This window comes from Cervus canadensis, chromosome 32 (assembly GCF_019320065.1).
Source record: "Cervus canadensis isolate Bull #8, Minnesota chromosome 32, ASM1932006v1, whole genome shotgun sequence".
In the NCBI taxonomy this organism is placed as follows: Eukaryota; Metazoa; Chordata; class Mammalia; order Artiodactyla; family Cervidae; genus Cervus; species Cervus canadensis.
Window position 1 is genome coordinate 6,114,802 of NC_057417.1, and position 15,311 is coordinate 6,130,112.

The following is a 15,311-nucleotide window of genomic DNA, read 5'->3' on the forward strand; positions in this document are numbered from 1 at the left end:
TGGATGGGTTCTGGATGGGTCTCGAGATGACAGGATGTCAGGGCTCATGGATGCACGCGGGAGGACGATGAAGAAGGACGAAGCAGTTAGTTCCCAGACACAGACAGGATACAGGAGGATATCCAGGAATTATCAATGGCTTAGATGTGATCATGATAGAGTAGTTATGTATTCTTCATCGTTCTTACCTTTTAGAGATCCACACTGGAATCTTTATACATGAAATGATATAATTCTGGGATTAACTTCAAAATAATAGGGGAGGGGAATACTTTGGAAATGAAGCGAGATGGGAGACGTACTGATCATTGTTGGAGCTGGGTGATGGGGTTGTGAGTTTGTGTTGTGCTGCTCGCTCCATTTCGGGGATGAGGAAGCCAGGGAGAGAGAAGGATCAGGTGAAGGTTCTCCTGTGGCAGAAATTCAAGCGCTGGTCCCAGACCTGAGACATCAGAGAGAGGGCCATATACCTCCCCTACTCTCTCCAAATGCTTCCACCCCATCCTCAGAGCCTTCACTGATCACAGCCTCCTTCACATGCACCCTAGGACCAACCACATAATTGTAGGAACCAGTGTAAAGCAAAAATGCAGGGCCTTTCTACAAAAATTACTTATTAAAAAAAACATTTATTTAATTGGCTGCACCATGTCTTAGTTTCGGCATAAGGAATCTTTTTTCTTTTTTCAGTTGTAGCATGTGAAATCCCTTGTAGCTCTGTCAGTAAAGAATCTACCTGCAGTGGATCTGGAAGATCCTCTGGAGAAGGAATTGGCAACCCACTCCATATTCTTACCTGGAGAATTCCCTGGACAGAGGAATCTGGAGGGCTATAGTCCATGGGGTCACAAGAGTCAGACACAACTTAGCGAATCAAGAGAGAGAGAGAGAGAGCATGTGAACTCTTAGTTGTGACGTGTAGGATCTAGTTCCCTGACCAGGGATCAAACCTGGGGCCCCTGTATTGAGAGCTCAGAGTCTCAGCCACTGGGCCACCAGGGAGGTCCCTCAAAAATTATTCAGAATTTCAAGATGGTGCTAGCATAGCGCTCCACTGACCCTTCTGAGACCAGGATCCCGTACAACACCAGAGCCACCTCAGGAAGCCAGCCCTGCCCTTCCCTTCAAGGATCTGGAGAAGCCATTCACAGGCGCCCAAGTATGAAGTATTAGCATTGCTCGCCGCCATGATGGAATGACTTCCTCTCTCCACCCATTTATTCAACAATCCTTTTTCCGTGTGTTTCTGTTATGGGCAAAAACTCCTGGGTGAGGGGGTGACAGCAGGGTTCCCCAGCCTCGGCACTATTGACACTAGGGAATGGATAATTCTTTATTGTGGGGACTGTCCAAAGCCCTGTAACAGGTTAGCATCCCTGGTTTCCACCCACTAGATGCCAGGAGTACCCAACCCCCAGTTATGATGGCCAAAGATGTCTCCATGCATGGTGAAACATCCCTCATGGACAAAATCACCCCCCCCCCCCACTGCTGAGGACCCTGGCTACAATCATTTTAAAAACTTCAGAGGAGCCCATGACCAACTTTTCCTTCATTGAAACTTTCATGCTCATATTTTAAATTATTTGTCAGGCATTTGAATAGTGTCTGTCTCCCCCAGACAGACTCTAGTTTCCAAGAAGACGGAACTCCCATACATGTTTGCTTTCAGCTGCATCTCCATTTCCTAGCACCGTTCCCCTGATATGGCCAGAGCTCCACAAATATTTGTTGAATGAAGAATACTGGAGAGAGAGGCAGATGTCAGAAACAGTCAAGTGTCTCCACATGGAAAGAGGAAATAAATGCAGTGCCGATGGGGGAGCATGCATTATACAGGAGGGAGGGATTTACTCCTGGGAGAGGGAAGCTCTGGGCTGTTGTTGTTTAGTTAGTTGCTAAGTCGTGCCTGACTCTCTGTGGCCCCATGGACTGTAGCCCGCCAGGCTCCTCTGTCCCTGGGATTTCCCAGGCAAGAATACTGGAGAAGGGTTGCCATTTCCTTCTCCAGGGGATCTTCCAAACCCAGGGCTGGCACTCGAATCTCCTGCATCTCCTTCATTGGCAGGCAGATTCTTTACCACTGAGCTACCAGAGAAGCCCAGGGCTTCGGGAGTCTACACGAAAAGACTGAGCAAAACGTTTAAGAACAAATAGAGATGAGGCTGGTGGACTAAACGGGTGTGTGTTCCGACAGCAGGAACACATCTGCAAATGAGAGATGAGGGAATTCTCTGGCAGTCCAGTGATTAAGACTCCGCACTACCATGGCAGAGAGCACAGGTTCGATCCCTGGTGAGGCAAATAAGATTCCCACATGTCGTGCGGCCAGAAAAACAAGGACAGAGGTAAGACACAGTAGATGAACACAGGGAGGTGCCCACGACGGGGGAAAGGAGTGAGCTGGAGAGCGGACAGGAACATCCAGCCTACGGGGGGTCTGGAATGCCGTGCCAAAGTGCTTGAACTCTGCAGGTGCCGAGCATCCAGAGAAGGTATTTAAGAGCTCTGTGTTTGCAGAGAAACCCCTCTGGCCATCAGTCACGTGCAGAACAGATTGAGAAGGCGAGCTGTAAGCCAGCAGGCAGCCTGGAGACTCAGTTTCATGAGACGCCAGAACCAGGGCATTGCCGCCTTACCTCCTTCCCAGGCCGTGAGGTCCTAGAGCTGCTGTCTTTACCATTAGCCGATCGCTGAGGTGTAGGTGCTTGGAGCAGCAGTTACAGTATTCCGATCCAGGAAGCAAGAACTTCTTGCCATACACTGACAATGGCCACAGGTTGTTGGAAAACTCTCCAGATTCATCTGATCCAATGACTAGACAGAGGAAACAGGTCTAGGATGCCGTGGGAAGGAGGTGGGGGGAGAGGTGGTCAGGCTGAGGTTTTCCAGGGATGGATGCTAATGAGTCGCAGTGACCATTCCGTGTCTAAGCAGCCGCCCTTTGGGGAACAGTCTCTGAAGGGAGGAAGGGAGTGGGTTACAAGCCTCATTTTCCTCGAAACAGCTATGACATTGAGTTCAGTTACTCCTTTAAAAGATGGCGATCTGTCATCTGAGGCTGTAGAAGATGCTGCTCGTAGGTCTCCGGCAACCTCAAAGAAAATCCGAGGTGGGGAAATGCCAGGCGGGGACGTGATGATGTTTTCTTTCACTTTGGTTTGTTTTGTTTCCCCCAGAGAGCTGTTGCCAGTGGAAAGCTTTGTTCTGCATGAGCCATGATCGCTCCATCAAGGCAGGAGTGAGGGTACTTCTTGCTTGGGGCAACCCATTTGAGAAAAGCTGGCAGGGTGATGGGAAGGGATCACAGAATTTGACCAGCGGTGTTCTTTATAACACTTCCCAGGTGGCGCTAGGGGTAAAGAGGTAAGACACAGGTTCAGTCCCTGGGTTGGGAAGATCCACTGGAGGAGGTCATGGCAACCCACTCTAGTATTCTTGCCTGGAGGATTCCATGGACAGAAGAGTCTGGCAGGCTACAGTCCAAAGGGTCGCAAACAGTCAGACATGACTCCAGTGACTTAGCACACATGCCTGCCTGCCCTTGATATGCGTGGGGTGGAGGGAGGCAGTACCATGAAATAAGAGTCATCCATGGACCATGCAACAGTACACGTTTGTTATAACATCCACTTCTGTTTGTCCAGCATAAGCTTACTGGTGCCAGGCCCTGGAATAAACACTTTACTGTATTGCTTTGCTGGGCTGCTGTTGAGACTGGGAGCTTTAAACAACAGAAACATTATTGTCCCATGGTTGTGGAGGCTGAGGTCCAAGATCGAGGGTTGGTTCCTTCCGAGGCCTCCCTCCTTGGCTTGCAGACAGCCGTCTTCCCCCTGTGCCTTCACATTGCCTTCCCTCTGCTGTGTCCACATCCTGGTTTCCTTTTCTTCTTAAAAGGACCTAGTCATACCGGGCTAGTGCATGCATGCAAGCATGAGCACCTGCTAACCTTGAGCATCTTGACCTCAGGATCTTTGCACCTGCTGCCTGAACATTCTCATCCCCTGCTACCCTCCCTTCATTCAGGTCTCCAGTTGAAAGTCATGTTGTCAGAGCAGCCTTCCTGGACCGCTACATCTAAACAGTTCCCCCACTCCACCCCTAATTCCTCCCCTTTCCTGTTCTATTCAGACACTTATCTCTCCCTAACTCTATGGATTCTTTTTTTTTTTTTTTTTTGCCTGTGGGATCTTAGTTCCCCAACAAAGGATTGAACATGCATCCTCTGCATTGGAAGTCAGATTCTTAACCACTGGGCCACCAAGGAAGCCCCCAACTCTATGGACTATATTCATATATGCATTTATCATGTTTCCTCTTCCACTTTTCACCAGAGATACTAAAGTACCAAGTTTGCAGTATTTCTCATAGTAAAGTACAAGGTGCTATGACTCCAAAATACCCCGGACGGGGCCGCTCCCCTTGTTATCTTGCTTCCATAAGTGATGTCAGGGGACAGAGCATCTGAGCCCTCCTGGGGACCATTTGGGCCACCCCTTCAACAGATTGTTAACATGGTCACATAGAAAGTGGCCCAGCGTCCTCTTGCTGCTTCTGCAGGACTGCCCAAAGGCCTGCAGCAGCTCCAACTCAGCTCCAGCCACACTGGACTATGCAGCCAAGATTGCCAGATCTTTGGGTCTGGTTTTCTTAAGTTTCAAGCCTGGATTTTCATGTGGAATCTTCTCATTTTTAATGCTGAACATATACCCTGCAGGGCCTGCAGGACAGAAATCAACTGAAAAGGAGAGCTGCTGTCTGCTCTGAAAGTGGCATGAACACTTCCGTTCACTTCAAGCCTCACCCAGGACGTTTCACTCATTTGTCTTACCCATTCGGCCTCTGACAGTATTTGTCTTTTCAGCTCTTGATTTAAGAGTCTTCGTCAGGACTTCCCTGGTGGTCCAGTGGTTAATAATCTGACTACCAGTGCAGGGGACACTGGTTCCATCCCTAGTCCACAAAGATCCCACATGCCACGGAGCAACTAAGCCCATGTGCCACAACAACTGAAGTCTATGTGCTCAAGAGCCTGTGCTCTGAAACAAGAGGGGCTACTGTAACGCGCAGGCTGTGCACCTCAACTGCAACAAAGAGGAGTCCCTGCTCACCGCAACTAGAGAAACCCCGAGTCTCTCTAGCAGCAACAAAGACCCAGCACAGCCAAAAATAAGTAAATAAATATTTTTTTTAAAAAGAGTTAGTCACTGCGAAGGTAAACATGAGCTAGCTGTATAAAGTAGCTGCCACCAAAATACTAAAAATGGAAAAAAAAATTTTTAAGACTTAAAGTTATCTTGGGTTGCATCAATAGAGATCTATCGCTCAGGGAAAGGGAGGTGATAGTCCAAGTCTGGTTTTCACACCTGGAGTCAAGGCCACTATTTCAAAGAGATAAAGACTATTGGAACTTGTTTATGGGAAGCCTGATGAATTTTTTTCTAAGATTTTTTAAGATTTATTTATTTTACTTTTTGGCTGTGCTGGGTCCTCATTGCTGCATGTGAGCTTTCTCTAGTCATGGTGGGGCAGGGCTACTCTTCGTTGGGGTGCACAGGCCCCTCATTGCAGTGGCTTCTCTTGGGGAGAACAGGCTCTAAGGCATTTAGTTGCTCAGCATCATGTGGAATCTTCTCGCACCAGGGATCGAATCATTGCATTGCAAGGAGGATTCTTAACCACTAGACCACCGAGGGAGCCCTGTCTTTATTCTCTTAGGTTAAAAAAAAAAATCAGGGGTATAAGCACTATCTTCAGATGTCCGAGCAGCACGCATGTGGAAGAAAGACAAGAGTTATTTTGTGAGGCTACTGGGGGAGCTCTGGAGAAGGAAATGGCAACGCACTCCAGTATTCTTGCCTGGAAAAATTCCATGGACAGAGGAGCCTAGTAGGCTACAGTCCATGGGGATGCAAAGAGTCGGACATGACTGAGCAACTTCACTTGAATCACTTCATACTTTATCACTGGAGAAGGAAATGGCAACCCCCACCCTCCCCACCCCCCAACCCCCCGCCACCAGTGTTCTTGCCTGGAGAATCCCATGGACAGAGGAGCCTGGCGGGCCATGGTCCCTGGGAGTCAGACACGACTGAAGTGGCTGAGCACTGGGGGAGCTCAGTTAGACCCAGTAGGTGGGAGATACAGAGGAATAAATTTCACATCAGCAATTTAAAAATTGAATTTCCTCCTTGTCAGAGCTGAACTGAAACAGAATGAGAAGTCATGACTTGCTTGTCACTGGCGGTATTCAGACCAGGTCTGGACACCATCTAATGGGTATATTGTAAACATGATTCAGGCATCAGAAATAAGGTTGAGAGGAAAGGGAGGGAAGGAGAAGAAAGGAAAGAACAGAGACTGGGGAGGAATGGATGGATTCACTGAGTGCCTTCTATGTGCCTGGCATTCTGTCTACAGCTTAAAGATCTTCCCTCCCTCTTCCAGGATTTAAACTCTGGATCAAACCTTTTCCCACTTGGTCGCTCTTAACCCACAATCTCAGGTGAAAGTGTGCCCCACATAGCCCATAAAATTACAAATGCAGATTATACACAAATTCCAAAGGGGCTGCAGTTAGGTTTCTTTCAGAAAGAGGAATAGGAAGCAGAGTGGAAAACAGGTCCAAAAAGTCACCTCGGCCTCACCCCCTCTCCCCACTTCTTCCCAGGACCGCGGGGAAGTGATTGCTCACTTGCAAGCAGGACTGGCAGAGACACAGCCGGAATACTCCATTATGGCAGCAGGCGCTCCTTCCCTCACTCCGATCCGGAGCTTCATTAATGGGGAAAAAATTGTCTTGTTTTGTAAGACAAGCTTGACAGCTGTTCATTGTCTGTCGGTGAGAAGAGGTAATGAGAATTACTTGGCAATTGAGTGTTAACTAAGACAGTTACAGCATAACAAGAGGTCCCCAAGATTCGTGGGGAGAAAATTGTATCTTGCCCATCCTACTATGCATCTCACTCCATCCCCAGGGGAGAGCTCAGCCTCAGATCATGAATTATAAAAAGGAGAAGGACCACTGCAATCTGTCTCCTTGCAACTGTTTCACTGCCCTACGAATTGCTGCCAATAGGATCCTTGAAAAAATGAATATCAGACATCACTCCCTGCTTCCATCTCCCCCAAAACACTTAAGATTAAGCCCAAATGCATCCATCTGTCCATGTCTCCTGCCAATCTCACCATCTTCATCTCCAGGCCCTGTCCACTAGGCCACCACTGGCTTAAGGAGCATCTGTCTTAGTTTGAATTCCCACAAAGCAGACCTGGACAAGGATCTGGGCATAAGTAGTTGATCTGGGAAGTGATCCCAGGAAGCAAAGGGAAGGAGTGAGAGAGAGAGGGAGGAGGGGAAAGACCCAGCATAGGACAGGCCAATGAGCAGGTTCCAGCACTGGTCCCTGGCGGTCCAGTGACTAACACTCCATGCTCCCAAAGCAGGGGGCCCAGGTTCAATCCCTGGTCAAGGAACTAGATCCCACATGCTGCAACTAAGAGGTCCCTTGCTGCAACGAAGATTGAAGATCTCCTTTGCCACAGCTAACACCTGGTGCAGTCAAGCAAATAAATAAATATTTTAAAAAATGAGCAGGTTACCCTCTGGGCCACAGAGCATGATGGGGCTGGAGACCACTGCAGGCTGCGAGACATGCCTTCGAGTCATCCCATCGGAGGACAAGGAAGCTGGGGTATTTATCCATGGTATTCATGCCTTGAGCATCCCTGGTGGCTCAGAGAGTAAAGAATCTGCCTGCAATACAGGAGACCCAGGTTCAATCCCTGGGTCAGGAAGATCCCCTGGAGAAGGGAATGGCGACCCACTCCAGTGTTCTTGCCTGGAGAATCCCATGGACAGAGGAGCCTGGCGGGCCACAGTCCATGGCGTCGCAAGAGTTGGATGACTAAGAGTTGGATGACTTAGCAACTGAGCAGCAGCAGCTACTCCATTTAACAAAGTAATCTGCAAAGACTCTATTTTCAATAAGGTCTCACTCTGAGGTTCTATATGGTCATGAATTGAGGGGAGTACTATTCAACCCAGTACCTCCACCAACTCCCTTCACTGCTCATCCAGGCAATGACATGCAGTACACCAGCCCAACGGTGCAGTCCCATCCAGCTCATCCGCTTCATGTGTCTGGACTGACCTCTTTCAGCTCAGTGCATCCAGCTTTCTCCCACCTCAGCCCCTCGCTCAAGCTGTTCCCTCTGCCTGCAACACTCTTCCTCCCAATATCTCCCTAGTCAATTTCCATAATCTTTCAGATCTGTAGTAATCTCCTTTTAGATACAAGTAACAGAAACCCAATTCATATTAACTTAGCCACCCACGAATGTGGGAAACACATCAATTGCCGTAAAAGAGCAGGCTTCAGGCAAGGCTGGATCTGGGGTTTCAACGTATGCCACCAGCGCTTGGGCTTTCTCCATATCTTAGACAGCCTTTCTCCATGTGAATGCAGGATGGTTGTCAGAAGCCCCAGACTCACGTGGTTATGGGTGTAACTGTAACCAAAAATGGGGTTCAACTGCTCACCATTTAGAGGCCAATAAGGATATCAGGTGGGTGGAAAGGAAAGTTTGCTTTATTGGGGATGCTGGCAACTTTTGGGGAGGGTGGACGACAGTTCAAAGGCTGACTTCCTCGGGGAAAGTCAGCTTTTATAAGCAGAGGGATGGACTACATGTAGAAACAGCACAATCAGCTCTGACCATCATCTTGAAATTGGTCATGGGTGGTCTGACTAGCATCATCTTGATTGTTTTAAGTACAGTTAATCTTCAGTTCCAGGGTCAGTTTGTTTACATTTCTTGAGGCCAGTTCTCAGAATTGTGGCAGCTTATGTCACGACTACCGTCTAGTCATCAGGAGTTAACTTCTTCCCCTTGGTGAGGTTTCAGTATCTATGAGACAGCCCAAGGGATATGGCTCAGAATATTATCTATAGCCCTTGAAGAGGAGCTAAAGGTCCTTGATTATACTTACTGACTAAACTAATATAATTTGGTCTTGTATTGTTTTCCGTTGTTTCTGCATGCTCTCACTTCTTTGATTAAACTTATTCTTGGGCTAAAGTTCTTCCACAACAAAAGGCAGGTGGAGGACATGGGGGACAAGGACTAGAGGGCCCAGCTCTGTCTCAGAGCCACTCTGGGAAGAGAACATCCCCCATGTTGGCTCTGGATGAAGAGCCCAGGACAGATTCTGGTTTCTCTCTGACCATGTGCCTGCCTCTGAACCATTGCTGTGGCTACAGGAGTAGAGTATTCTGATTGACCAGGTCCAGGTCTCATGCCCACACCTCAGCCTAGGGAACAACCACATCCAGTCCACATGGAATGAATGGGTTTTCCCAAAAGCAGCTCTGTTATCAAAGAAAGGTTGAGGGCCAAGCAATAATAGCAGGTATCAACCAAAAAGTCTCCAATTGTATGTTATTTCCCCTAACCCTCCCTTCTTACCCCCAAATTAGCCCTATGTCAGTCTCCCCTTGAAATGAAAAGACACTTGTTTCATGGAAGGAAAGCTATGACAAACCTAGATAGTGTATGAAAAAGGAAAAACATCACTTTGCCAAAAAAGATCCGTATAGTCAAAGCCATGGTTTTTCCAGTAGTCATGTGAGAGTTGGATCATAAAGATGGCTGAGCACCAAAGAATTGATGCTTTCAAACTGTGGTGCTGGAGAATACTTTTGAGGGTCCCTTGGACTGCAAGGAGATTAAACTAGTCAATCCTAAAGGAAATCAACCTGAATATTCATTGGACTGAGGCCGAAGCTCCAATACTTTGGCCACCAGATACGAAGAACTAATTCACTGGAAAAGACCCTGATGCTGGGAAAGACTGAGGGCAAGAAGGAAAGGGGGCAACAGAGGATGAGATGGTTGGATGGCATCACCAACTCAACGGACATGAGTTTGAGCAAACTCCAGGAGATGGTGAAGGACAGGGAAGCCTGGCGTGCTGCAGTCCACAGGGTCACAAAGAGTTGGAAGCGACTGAGCGACTGAACAATGACAAGACTGTCCCCACTAAGGTTTGACCCCCAGTACCTGCCTGCCTCTTCTTGTTGCTTGGTCTGGCTGAGTATAAACATCAGAGTCTTAGCAACTGAAAGAGCCAGGTTCAAATCACAATTCTACTTAACACTTCAGTGGTTGCAGGCAAGATTCTTAAAGGCAAGGAGACCACTTCTGCGTTGCTTTTAAGAAACTGTTTTTTCCTACCTTCACCTTTTGTGATGATACTGTATTTTATAACTCCCTATAAAGCCTTCTATAAGCCTTCCTAAAACGTGGTGGGGTATAAATAAAATGTATCTGCAAAATAGAGATAATATTTACCATGCAAGGCTGCTGGGAGGATTAGTGATAATGTAGGCAATGCACCTGGCAGCCAGGAGCTTCTATTGTCATTATTACCATTATTTGGGGGGAGGCTGAATCTCAGTGCATGCCTCCTCAGACATCAAGCAGGAAGCCAATTTCCTTGAAAATAAAGGTTACAGATGTGAAAGGCTTATCCAAAAATAAATAAATCGTCTCTAAGAAGGACAAATCCAGGGGTATCATCAGGTCACAGGAAAGGCCCCATGCTGGTCCAGTTTGACGCCCAGGATGGTCAGAAAGTTGGGCTTTTAAAAAAAAAAAAAAGAGCTCAAAATATGTGAAGCAAAACTGATAGAACTGCAAGTAAAAAGAGAAAATTTAAACTATAGACAGAGATTCTCTCAAAAATTAATATAACAGGTAGAAGGAAATTAATAAGCATATAGAAGACCTGAATAATACTGTCAACTTGGCCTAATTAACATTTATGGGAAAACTGGGTAGCTATTCACCTTCAAAAGAAGTTGGATGAACACATCACACTATATACAAAAATTCACTCAAAATGGATGACAGACTAAATGTAAAATCTAAAACTATAAAAATTTTAGAAGAAAGTTAGTAGAATCTAGCTTTATCCTTAAAAAAATAAAATAAAATCTTTGTCACTTTGGGTTGGGCAAACATTTCTTAGATACAACAGCAAAAGCATGATCCTTAAAAGAAAAAAAATTTGATGACTAGTATGTAGTTTGTCAAATTTCTTAATCCTGACTCTTCAAAAGACATTATTGAAGAAACAGATTCACAGACATAGAGAACAGGTTTGTGGTTGCCAGGGGGGTGGGGGAGGGAAGGAATGGGAGTTTGGGATTAGCAGATGCAAACTATTATATACAGAATGGATCAACAACAGGCTCCTACCGCAGAGCACAGGGACTATATTCAAAATCCTGTGACAAACCATAATGGAAAAGAATACGAAAAAGAATGTGTGTGTGTGTGTGTGTGTGTGTTTATGTATGTGTGTGTGTTTGTGTGTGTGTATGTGTGTCTATACGCATAACTGAATCACTTTGCTGCACAGCAGAAATTAACACATTATAAATCAACTACATTTCCATTTTTTTTTTTAAGTTAGAAAAAGAGACCCTGTTAAGAACGTGAAAAGATCAGACACAGTAGAAAATATATTTGATCATGGACTTCTGTCTGGGTTATACAAAGAACTCTCAAAGCTCAAAACTAAGAAAAATAAACAATCCACTTTGAAAAATAAACCAAACGTTTGAACTGACATTTTAATAAAGAACATATATAGTTGCACACACCCCCTCACCATACTCAAACATAAACTCAGAATGCCTCCAAGACTAAACGTAAAAAACGACGCCATAAAACTCCTAGAAGAGACCACAGGCAAGACATTCTCTGACATAAATTGTTTTCTTAGGTCAGTCTCCCAAATCATAAAAACAAACAGAAAAAACAAACAGGACCTAATCAAACATACAAGACAAGCTCTTGTGCAGCAAAAGGAACCAGAAACAGAATGAAAAGACAACCTACAGAACAGGAGAAAATATTTGCAAATGATAAGACCAACAAGGGCTTAATTTCCAAAATATATAAACAGCTGATACAACTCAATGACAAAAAATGAACAACCCAATTGAAAAATGGGCAGAAGACCTAAATAGACATTTCTCCAAAGAAGAAACACAAATGGCCACTAGGCACATGAAAAGATGCTCAGCATTGCTAATAATTAGAGAAATGCCAATCAAAAGTGAGGTACCAACTCACACCAGTCAGGAGGGCCATCAATAAAAACTCTACCAAAAAAACAAATGCTGGCGAGGACGTGGAGAAAAGGAAGTCCTCCTACACTGTTGGTGGGAAAGTAAGTTGGTACAGCCTCAATGGAAAACAGTATGGAGATCCCTCAGAAAAGTAAAAATAAAATTACCTCTGTTGTTGTTCAGTCCGTTGTGTCCAACTCTTTGTGACCCCATGGACTGCAGCACGCCAGGCTTCCCTGTCCTTCACCATCTCCTGGAGTTTGTTCAAACTCATGTCCATTGTATGATCCAGCCATCTCACTCCTGTGCATATATCCAGACAAAACTCTAATTCAAATACATACATTCACCACAATGTTCAGAGCAGCACTATTTACAATAGCCAAGACATGGAAACAATCTAAATGTCCACTGACAGATGAATGGATAAAGATGTGGTACACAAATAAAATGGAATACTGAAAGGTTGTTGCTGAATCACACAAAGACACCTGGGTTCTTGGCCTCCAGAGGAGAATTCAATCTGGGGCCAGAGACGAGGCTTGATCCCTCAGAGCTTTTGTGTAATAAAGTTTTATTAAAGTATAAAGGAGATAGAGAAGACTTCTGACATAGGCAACAGAAGGGGGTAGAAAGAGTACCCCCTTGCTAGTGTTAGCAATGGAGTTATAAAATCTCCAATGAATCCAAAGAATGTTTGGAGGTTGTAAAGACCTCACCAGACCTACTCCCATAATTTACATTTTAAGATAACAGAATTAGCCAGAAGGTTTAATCCAGAGACTGTCCTCAGGCAGAATACGTTATTGTTATATGATCCTAAGGAATGTAGAGGGAAAAAAAAGTTTGTCCTTTCTTCCTCCTTGAGAATTCCAGACCCCTCTCTTCTTGGGGACCCCTAGACTTCTTATCAACCTGCCTAGAAAATGACTCTCTCAAAGCTACTCAGCCATAAAAAAGAATGAAATAATGCCATTTGCAGCAACCTGGACACAACTAGAGATTATCATACTAAGTGAAGTAAGTCAGAAAGAGAAAGAAAAATACCAGGTGACATCACTTATATGTGGAACCTTAAGTACGGCACAAATGGACCTATCTACGAACAGAAACAGGCTCAAGGGCACAGAGAACAGACTTGGGTTTGCCAAAGGGGAGGAGGTTTGGTGAGGGATGGAGTAGGAGGTTGGGGATAGCAGATGTAAGCTGTGATACCCGGCATGGAAAAAAAAGAACATATATGGATGTCAACAAGCACATAAAAAGATGCTTCATATCATTAGTCATTAGGAAAATGCAAATTAAAACCACAAGATATTGCTATTAGAATGGCTAAAATTTAAAAGATTGACCATACCAAGCACTGACAAGAATGCAGAGGAACTGGAACTCTCATACACTGTTGGTGAGTTTAAAATGCTACAACAACTCTGAAAAACAGTTTTTCGGTGTCTTAAAATTCAGATATGCAGCTAACAGATGATTCAGCCCATTCTACTCCCAGGTTACTCGAGAGAAATGAAAACATACAACCATCCAAAGAACGTACACAAATGTAAATAGCAGCTTTACCTGTAACAGCCAAAATCTAGATGTCCATCAATTGGCTATTTAGTGCACGCATGCTCAGTTGTGTCCAACTCTGTGCAACCCCATGGACTGTAGCCCACCAGGCTCCTCTGTCCATGGGATTCTCCAGGCAAGAAGACTGGAGTGGGTCGCCATGCCCTCCTCCAGGAGCTCTTCCTGACCCAGGGATAGAACTCACATCTCCTGTGTCTCCCACATGGGCAAGCAGATTCTTTACCATTGTACCACCTGGGAAGCCCAACAGGTAAATGGATAAACTAATCATGGTACATCCATGCAATGAAAGACCATTCAGCAACAAAAAGAATGAACTATTGTTATACTCACCAGCAGGGCTGAATCTCAAAATAATTATGCTGAGTAAAAACATTCAGGCAAAATAGAGTACTTACTCTCTGATGTGTGTGTCCATGCTCAGAGGAGCCTGGCGGGCTACAGTTCATGGGGTGGCAAAAAGAGTCAGGCACGACTTAGGGACTAACCAACAACCATCTTTTGAATAAAAGCCATTCTAACAGGTGTGAGGTGATAGCTCATTTGATTTGCACTTCCCTGATGATGAATGATGTGGAGAATCTTTTCAGATACCTGTTGGCCATCTGTAGGTCTTCATTAGGAAAATGTCCATTCAGGTCCTTTGCCCAGTTTTTAATTGGAATATTTTGATTTTTTGGCTCTTGAGTTGTATGAGTTCCTTACACATTTTAGATACCAACCCCTTGTCAGGCATATGGCTACAGATACTGTCTCTTAATCTTTGCTTTGCTTTAGCTTCACTGGTTACTTCATCACACTAGACTCCAGCCCACTGTGTGCTTTAAATATGGGCAGTTTATTTTTGGTCGGTTACACCTGTCGATTAAAAAGATACATAGCGGGAGAGCTGCAAGTTAAGTTTTATTTGGGGCAAAATGAGGGCCACAGCCCGGAAGACAGCACCTCAGATAACTCAGAGAAACTGCTCCAAAGAGGTGGGGGGGGGAAGGTCAATACAGAAGATATTGGTGATGGGGGAGTTCAACGCAATCACGGGCTTACTTTCAAGAGGCTTTCCACTAGTCACAAGGAGCTGGTGCCATCAGGAAGAGACTTAGTGCTTTTCTAGATATGAAGAGATGCAAAGATTGGGATCATGAAATCAGTGCTTGCAAATATCTATCTAAAGATCCAATTTCACCAGTTTCCCTGGAGCAGAGTGCCTCACTCTCCACCCTGAACTCCCTAGGGGTGTTGAAGGTAACAGCTGCAGCAGTAGAGGGTCCAGGCAGAGGCAGATGGCAACTGCCCTTGGCAAGGCCCAATTTGTAGCTGACACACCCCACAAAGCAATTGACAAAAGTCCCCTCACAAAAGTTGTACCCTTAGGACTTGTGCATTCCATGTACTAAAATTGCACCTCAATAAAATCCTACTTTAACAGAAAGTCGTAGAAATCAAGCCTATAAGAGTTCAGAGAACACACCACCTCTGAGTTTCTCCTGAAAAAACAGAAAAGCTTCACAATGAAATGTATTCAAATAAGAAATGAATCAACGGAGCTCAAGAAAGGACACATCTGGGATCAAGCATAGAGTTGTT